At 37.2% G+C, this 9,620-nt stretch overlaps 1 pseudogene; it reads left to right on the top strand.

Annotated features, from left to right (window-relative positions):
* The first annotated feature begins 5,070 nt into the window (after positions 1-5,070).
* LOC113292004 lies at positions 5,071-5,170 on the top strand (annotated as a pseudogene).
* The last annotated feature ends 4,450 nt before the right edge of the window (positions 5,171-9,620 follow it).

The following is a 9,620-nucleotide window of genomic DNA, read 5'->3' as shown; positions in this document are numbered from 1 at the left end:
GTGAAGATTTCATCCTAGGAAACAATGTTTTTACATTAGTTTAAAGGAAGTAAGTTCACAAACTTGTTTGTGGATCGAAAAGGGAAATCGCTAGGCTTATTGGTAATGCTATTCATTGCAAATCTATTTTGAACTACCAATATGTGTGATGCGTATAACCTACCATAAACTTGTTTATGTGGATGGTAAAACTATTCACGGATGCCTGACTTAAGTTATTGGTATAACTTTTATTAGTAAAACCGATCTTAAGTAATCACTCAACATGGTATGGTTGATACCTTGTAAATAACAACTTTTATTAGTGAAAGGGGAACCGATCCTAGTAAGAGGCGCATGCAAGAGAGGAATCGATCCCTGTAATAGGTGCCACAAGTTATTAGTGTGAGGGGAACCGATCCTATGAACATGTGCAACAAGTTCTTAGAAGTGAGTGGAACCGACATGTGCACCAAATTACAGGTAGTTACTATAAGTATGTGGGGAACCGATCCTAGTACCTAGTCAACCGAGTTTTTTGGTAACTAGTGTGACTATGAACATTACTCACATGGAGGTAGAACCGAAACTTATTTTGGTAGAACAGGGATACCCATGATTGGTGATTTGATAGGATAATCAATCACATGGTTCTTGGAAGTCGAATGCATTTCGTTTCCCAGATTGTAAGTATGAAAGAGGACTTGCAAAGTAAGGATGTCGTCATTCTTTGAACACGGGTTGTAACTCTTATCATTAATTGTTCAAAGATATTCCTTGATAACTAAGGAGAATCCCAGGATCAAAATTAATTGAGAATCTTTTTTTATTAAAGGTTTCTTCGTTTTTATATGGTATTTAATTTCCAACAATTAAATACATATCTTTAGAAAATAATAATTAGTAATGTGCATTTACTGATTATAAATTTTTCTATTGGAATTTCGGTTAATATTTGGATAGAGCATTTCCAGAAATTATGAAAACCGATTTTGTATTTATTGCATATATTTGAGAATATTCGGTTTTGGAAATTCCTTGGTGTCTAAACTTCCTTGTCTATAAATACTGAAGTTTGCAATTCTAGCAAACTAATCCTCAGAGCCTGCAGACTACCTCAGTTGTGTTGTTAGTGGTGGAGCCGCTTATTCGGAGAGGAAAGTACCCTAATTAGGCGAAATCTCTTACGACCGCTCAGTTTAAAGACTTCTTTGGGATTGAGAAGCTTTATTAGTTCGTTGGTGTGAAACTAGATAATTGCGGTTTATTATTAGTTTTCGATTGATTTGATTGACTAACGGTGGTTGAACTTGGATTGCACCTAGTTTGTTTATGCTTGAGAATCTTCTCTTCTGATATAAGATTCACTCAAACTAGATCGAAGTTCCGACGGGGATCTTTAGACTGTTTGTAGATCTAAAGACGTCTTACGATAAGCCAACGTTAACAGACTCCGTTCTGTGTGTGATTGATCACAAGAGATTCAAGTTGATTGTGTGAAGGTGTTTATTGAAGATCAAAGAAGATTTGAAGACAAGAAGACTTTTTGGGTTCATAATCTTTGGTGTGCACAATACTTGTTTCGGCTGGAAAGGGATCCGACTATAATCAGATTTATCCTTGTGATAATCGTGATTGATTAGTTGTGTAGATCTGTATCAATACACTTCTTTGTGACTAATAGTATTGATTGCTTAAGGCTTACAATCACTTTGGTGATTGGTAAGAAAGAGATCTAAGGACCCGACAAAGGTGTTTATTAGTTAAACGAGAGAGCCTTTGTCAAACTCATATCACTTTGTTTGAAAAGAGTTGTTACCAAACAGATTTTTTGTTCCTTTACTGTTTGGAATATGAACCAAAGGAATTGTTCCAAGTGCGTGACTTATTACAAGTTGGAGGCACAGGGATACTAAGGAAACTAGGTGAACTATAGGTTTAGTTGCTTGGTCTCAACTATACGAAGTTGGTTTAGATTTTATATAGCGGCTTAATTCTGAGAGTATTTAATCTAGACTAGGTCCCGGGGTTTCTCTGCATTTGCGGTTTCCTCGTTAACAAAATCTTGTTGTGTCTTTTACTTTCTATTTCCGCAATTATAATTGTCTTTGTTATAATTAGAAGTAAAATACACAAACGTTAATTCCCATTTAGTTGATATATAATTCTATAGTGTTTGGTTAAGTATGAACCTATTATCAAGTAAACATACTTCGTTGTTGTATTGTCTCGATCTCGTATCCATAGACGATCACACGAAGTGTGCAAACGATTAGTTGTATTGTCTCGACACAGTCCATAGACAATCACTTCGGAGAGAAGGGACTTATAGGTGGAAAAGTTTTAGATTGAGGTATATTTGGGTACCCTCGTCTTTTCAATGACATTTTTCCCAATTAAGCACTAAATTCTTTTATTTACACCTAGTCAACATTAATGTCAAATGATGCAAGAACTCATCAAAAGATGAACCAAACACTGGCAAATCATCCATAAAGACCTATAAAAACCGTTCTACCATATCATAAAATATGCTCACCAGACAACGTTGAAAAGTCGCAGGGGCATTACATAACCCTAAAGGCATGCATCTATATGCAAAGATACCAACAGGACAGGTAAAAGTGGTTTTCTCTTGTGGGGAAATAACGATCTGATTATATTTGGAGTAGCCATCTAAGAAGCAATAATGACTATGTCCAGCTAATCGCTCTAGCATTTGGTCAATAAAAGAAAGGGAAAAGTGATCCTTCCTTATGACATTTTTCAATTTCCTATAGTTAATACAGACACACCATCCCGGGGTCACTCGGGTTGGGATTAAATCATTGTTTTCATTCTGGACTACAGTGATACCTGATTTCTTGGGAATAACCTGAACGGGGCTGACCCACTTACTGTCTGAAGTTGGGTAGACAATACCCACATCTAACAACTTAAGCACCTCTTTTTGAACCACCTCTTTCATGTTAGGATTTAGTCGACATTGCATCTCCCTAGAAGGTTTGGAGTCTTCCTCTGAATGAATCTGATGCATACAAACAATAGGATTAATACCCTTAATGCTATATCCCACCCTAAAGCTTCCTTATTTTCTTGAAGTACTTTTACAAGCCTACTTTCCTAATCACGATCCAAGTCAGAAGCAACAATCACATGTAAAGTCTCTGATGGTCATAAAAACACATACTTCGGGGTATCTGAAAGTGCTTTAAGGTCCAACTTGGGAGGCTTTTATAAAGAAGTAATTAAGGTAGTCTCAGAAGCTAGTAATGATTCGAACCTAGATTTCCATCTATCAGTGTCTAACATAGGCATAATCTAGTAGAGTACTCACTTGTTCAATAGTGTTATCGTCGTCAAAGTCTAAACAAAAATGGGATAGACAACTTTCTAACGGGTCTTCAGACAAGATGTTTGGTAATGACTCATTAACTAAGGATTCTCTCATATTCACCTCTTCAACGCATGTGTCATCTAGCTCATAAGGTAGCTTACTGACATTAAAAATGTTCATCTCGATAGTCATATTACCAAAAAATAAATTCATCACACCATTTCGACAGTTAATGATCGCATTAGACGTAGATAAAAATGGGCGACCTAAAATCACAAGTTGCTGGTTCTCTGGGTCGGGGACAGGTTGGGTATCTAGCACAACAAAATCCACAGGATAAATAAACTTGTCGACCTCAATAAGAACACCCTTGATAACACCTCGAGGAATTTTGACAGACCCATCAGCTAACTGCAGTGTCATCTGAGTAGGTTTCATTTCACCAAGTCCTAGATGTAAGTGCGCATGGTACGACATTAAGTTCACACTGGCTCCTAAGTCAAGTAAAGCTTTTTCTACCCGGAAGTTACCTATCGTGCAAGCAATGGTAGGGGAACCTGGGTCTCTGTACTTTGGAGTTGTGGTGTTCTGAATGATTGAACTTACATGACTATCTAAAAAGGATTTCCTATGGAAGTTAAGTTTTCGCTTTCGCGTACACATATCCTTAAGGAACTTGGTATAAGCAGGAATTTTCCTAATTGCATCTAATAAAAGAAGGTTTATGGTAACTTTCTTAAAAACCTCCAATATGTCATTAAAATTGGATTCCTTCATTGTTGGTGATAATAGCTGGGTAAATGGGGGTCTAGGCATAGAATTAGACCTCTCAGGAACTGAATTGGCATCATCAGAAACTTTATCAGTCTTCTCAGCTAGTGGTGGTCCTGAGGGGTGAACTACAATATGTTCACTATCAGGCATGGTTACCTTATTATGTACAACTCTACCACTCATAAGGGTTCTAATAACATTCAATTGATTCGATGGTTTTGCACCTACTTCATGAACTCCTTTAGGGTTGGGATTAGTTTGACTAGGGAACCTTTCGGTTATCTTTCTCACTCAGCGTCTTAGCTACTTGACCTACTTGAAGTTCTGACTTAGCAAGGGTCTGAGCATTAGTTTGAAAGTTTTTTTTAGTTTCCTGTTGAAAACTAACATGGCTCTATGCTAACATTTACTGAGTTTTTGCTAACATCTTAATAGATTCCTCTAAGCTAGTCATTTTATTCTCTGGACCTTAAAAATTCTTAGGGTAACCAAAACCTGTGGAGTATTAGAATTACTAAACTGACCTTGGCTCTGGCCCTTAGACCATCCCAGGTTCGAGTGGTTTCTCTAACCAGGATTATAGGTTTCTGAATATGGGTCAAACTTTTGATGGTTATCCAATCTAGTGTTACTATAAAGAGCATTGGCTTGCTCTTCATTATTCTGGCCTTCCCAGAAAGGCTTCACTTTACCACTAGTATGACCCAATTCTAAAGCTTCTAACCTTTTTTCTATAACAACAATTTCGGCATCTGATTCAAAGCCTCCTTCTAACCTATTAAGGTTTCCTCTGCCTAGAATTGTTTTATGGGGTTCCCTACTATTTTCCCATTGTTGGGTCTGTTCGGCGATGTGATTCAAAAATATCATTGTCGCATCAGCAGTTTGGTTTTCCAACCCACTTGTACACATAGATTCTACCATGGTTGTTGTGGAATAATCTAAACTCTCATAAAGGATTTGCTAGACTAACCTTTTCTAAACCATGATGAGGACATTGTGTTAACAAATCATTGAACCTTTCCAAATACCTATACAAAGATTCTCCCTCTTGTTGAGAAAACCTGCAGATTTGCGTCCTAATAGACGATGTTTTGTTCCTAGGGAAAAACTTATTGAAAAAGGAAGATGTAAGTTGTTCATATATTTCGATTGACTCAGAAGTCAAACTATATAAACACGATTTGGCTTTATCTATCAGGGAAAAAGTGAATAACCTAAGTTTCAGTGCATCATCATCTAAGCCTCTAATTCTTAGGGTACTACATATTTCTTCAAAATCCTAACATGGAAATAAGGGTTTTCATTTTCTTTCCCTAAAAGATTGGGAGCATCTGTATGGTCTCAGGTTTAAGTTCATAATTTGCGTCTGTATCATCTAACCTGATACACGAAGGACGAGTAGTCCTAGGCGGATTCAACAAAGATTTCAAAGTTGCCATTTCTGGCGCTATTGGAGTCTTAAGGGTTCTCTCCTCAGTAAAATACGAACGTTCAAAACTGGACTCTCCGAAAATCGGACTTTCTAAATTAAGGTAATCGAGATTCTTAGAACTACTAGGTTTCCCTCCAATAAAGCGACCTAGAGCGTCTCTTTTACGTTCAACCATACAAAAGAAATTTTCTAAATTGGAAGGGTATTCTAAGCAATCACAAAACAAGGATGACTCAACCAAATCAAACCTACTGATTTATAACAAACAAAAAGCTTGATGGCTCCACTTAGATTGTTTCTAGACTAGCTTCTACTCTTCCAAGAGGCAACTAGGTACAAGTTTAGCAAACCTCGTAGGACGATCCGAATAAAGTAATTAGAAAAGAATCAGGAGAATCTCGGAGAATCTTTGACACCTCCACCTCTTTGCCAACGCTTCCTTGGGTTACAAGGCGACTCGAATCGACTTACAGTAATCTTAATGAAGTTTCAGTTAGGCTAACAAGATACCCAATACGATCCTTTTGAACGACTTTCATATAAGCTTGTTACCTTGTCGGTATCGTTCTAGTCAAAATTGTAAGGCTTAGCTTCGCAGATTACGTGTTCCTACGGCGGGAAAGAAGAGAATGGCGATGAAATCTGAATCCTTATCTTGTATGGTCTGGCCTTGCCATTTACTAGAAAAATAAATTTCTGTATTCAGTCCTCAACATAAATGCATATTATTGATGGTGGATTTTTCGACAAAGGCTAAAATTATAAAATCATGATCTTGCATATTTCTGACACAACTTCAGACACGTATGTGGAACTCATATTTTAGGATTCGTGAAAGCTCATTTCACAATCTCTGATCGAGCGTACGCCCTCTTGGAGCATGCATGAATATACGATTCGTAAAACCTCCCAACTGAGCTTGTGGCACTTTGCATATTTCATCAATACTTCTGTATAGGAATCGATAATGATTGGACGGATCCTAGATATATTGCATGCTAATATAGAGCGTTAAAGTCTTCAGGATGCCTCAATGTTCCATGACTATACAGAACTAATATTCAGAACGAGTATGATGTCTCCACCATCTCGTACCTCGATTCTCGAATAAACGCTCCTAGACATATTGCATGCTAGTATAGAGCAATTCACATATTAATTCTAGGGAAACATTCATCAATTGAATTCTTAGAAAATAATCTATTTTATCTCATTACTCTGTTTCATGGCTTATTCTCACCTGAATTCCATGGATTAGTAATAGATATTCAATATATCTCATTACTCTATTTCATGGCTTATTCTCAGCTGAATTCGATGGATTAGTAATGTATATTCACTTTTCGGGCATTTAGGCCAGCACCGAGTAAGCCCCGAGAAAATGGTGTGAGTGTACTAACAATAATGCACGAACGAGCACCCAAATATGCATAAGTGAGCACAAAAAGCCAAAAAGTAAAATGGTCACACGACCATCCGGGCTTCTAACGACAAATATTAAAATATCATTATTTTAATATTCTCAAAATCGAGAGTTTCAGTCAAGATCAAACTCTTCTGAAAATCCAAAATATTGCTCGAACGCCCACCAGAAAATATCAAATTCTAAGAATTGAGTCACAGGAAATATGGTGACACATGCATGCCACCTTGACCAAACAAGGTCGGCCCTTTGGCTTGCAGAAGCCGGTCCCACACCCTATTATGATTTTGACCTAACTAATCTTCCATAATTCATATTTGGTTCAAACTCTTTCTAAACAACTTGGAATTTAATTAATCGACCATCAGTTGGTCCCACGACCACCAAGGGCCGGCCTCATACCCCTTAATCGGGCCCCTCTCTTCATAAGTAGGTTTTACCACCTAATGCTCAGACGAGCACTATTTTCATAATGATTAAACGAGCACTTAATCATTCTTTCACCAACTAGTCTACAAAGGACTTTGGTGCATGCTCATTCGAGCACCTGGGCGCTACATGGTCGGCCCTTCATCCCATGTAGCCAGTCCCAATCTCACTCATTTGGTTGATTTTCAGTAAATCATCAATTGATCGACAATCGACCAAAATTAGGGTTTCAAACCAAATGCTCCGCAAAGCATAATTCTGAGCAAGTTCAAACACTAATAATTTTATGTTGATCCAAAAATCAACATCCTAATTAATTACACAATATTTTGGTCTGGCTATAAGTATTTTTAATTAATATTTTATTTGGTCCTGCTACCAATAGTTCATGAATCGAGCAATATTGCTCAAACGAACAATATTTGCTCAAATTAGCAATATTTATTATGCTCATCTATTAACACTAAATTGCTTAAGTTAGCAAAATACATGATCAACTAGGTTCATAACTCATTGATTTAACTATCAACTGCTCGACCGTGCAATAATCCTCATGTTGATTCAACTGTCAACATTCGAGAATTCTATTGATCCAGCAATAAATATTCTAATTTATATTTAATGTTTGGTCCTGCTACCAACATTTTTGCTCGTCTAAGAAACATGGTTCGAACGGACGACCATCCAATATTTTTGATTCATACTTTGTCATTCGATCATTCATGATATATTAGATTATAAATGAGCATTCTGCATAATTCGACAATATATTTGATTTCCTATCGAATACTCGACATATAAAAATAAATCCTTGAACGAGCAATCTCATCGGACGCTCGATCCAAATTATCAAAATATCCTTATTACCTCTACTGGTAAAATAGTATATCACAATTCATCAAGACTAAACGTCTTTTCATTATTATGTCTCAACAAACACCTTATGCTTGATCCATGAGTCTCAAAGCATACCACATTAGTTCATTATGATCGATTCATTAAGGCTAAGACTCATCGTCTAGTCAAGTCAAAAATTGACTAATTCTATACACGTCTACATCGTAGACTCCACATTCATGAGACGTCAATCATGTCACATGGGGGGATATTCATTTGGGTTTTGGTCTGGTGGCCTACGACATGTGTGTACACCCACAATGAGAAATGTGAGTAAGTCGTGCAAGAAGTTGAGGAAGTTAGCAAAGTAGTGGATGGACAATCAACCAAGTCTCTGCACGACGTGGAACTGGTTTAACCACGATTTTCCACTTTCCCAATCTTTCACTCCAGTAATCGTCACTCTTACTGGGATCAATGCGTCTACTATTCTTGTAATGTAAATAAGTTCCTGAATCCACGATTGAACAACAATAATATCGACCAATAAGAAATTACCACTCAATCGATCAAACTTATCTCAGAACTCAACAGTTCACAAAATTTGCAGAAACCATCAACACATTCACAATCCTTGATCATCATTGATCTCACACACACTTCTCAGCTTTCCTGCTACAAGTCGACAGTCATCCCTCTTTGAGACCGAATTGATTCTGAAACCGTTATTTTCTCGGTTTAGGACGGAGTCCTACAGATTGATCTTTTTAACTCAAAGCACTCTTGTGCAGTGCATCTGTTTAAAAAAGGTTTAAGAAATTTGCTCGGTCGAGGAGTCTCCGCCCGCACGCTCGGGTCCCCGCTTTCTTTTAGAGCATTGCTCGGTCGAACTCGCATGCGTTGCTATCTCAAGCATGATTGTCAATGTTAGTGATCAAAACTATAAGTCTTGATTTCTAGTCTATTATAGCTAAGTCTTGGACTAGGATAGAAAGTGTAGTTGAGCTCAAGGACTTCATGGCGATTCATCATACAAGTAGAAGAACTACTCAAGGAACAGGTGGAACTTCTCGAAAAAAAGGTATGTGAAGACTTGAACTTATCTATCACTCAAAAGTCTATCTACTCTATCTTCTACTCTTTGAGACAAGAAGTTGTATGCTATATATATAGACTTTGATTATACACATTTGGTATTTCGAGCCGAGTATACCTCGCCTATCTATATGTCGAAATATGAGTTGGTAAGCTTTTCGCTTTAACCAAGTTTATCCTTACCATGTGACGAAAGTCATGATATTTTCAATCATCTTGAAAATTGCTTTGACGAGAAATGGTGTAACAACTATATGACGTCCTCTAAGAATGTTTCAATGATTGAAATGAGAGTTTAGATTACATAACCA

Source organism: Papaver somniferum, chromosome 6 (genome assembly GCF_003573695.1).
Source record: "Papaver somniferum cultivar HN1 chromosome 6, ASM357369v1, whole genome shotgun sequence".
NCBI lineage: Eukaryota > Viridiplantae > Streptophyta > Magnoliopsida > Ranunculales > Papaveraceae > Papaver > Papaver somniferum.
The sequence above is the reverse complement of the archived record's forward strand: the minus strand, read 5'-3'. Positions and strand labels throughout refer to the sequence as shown.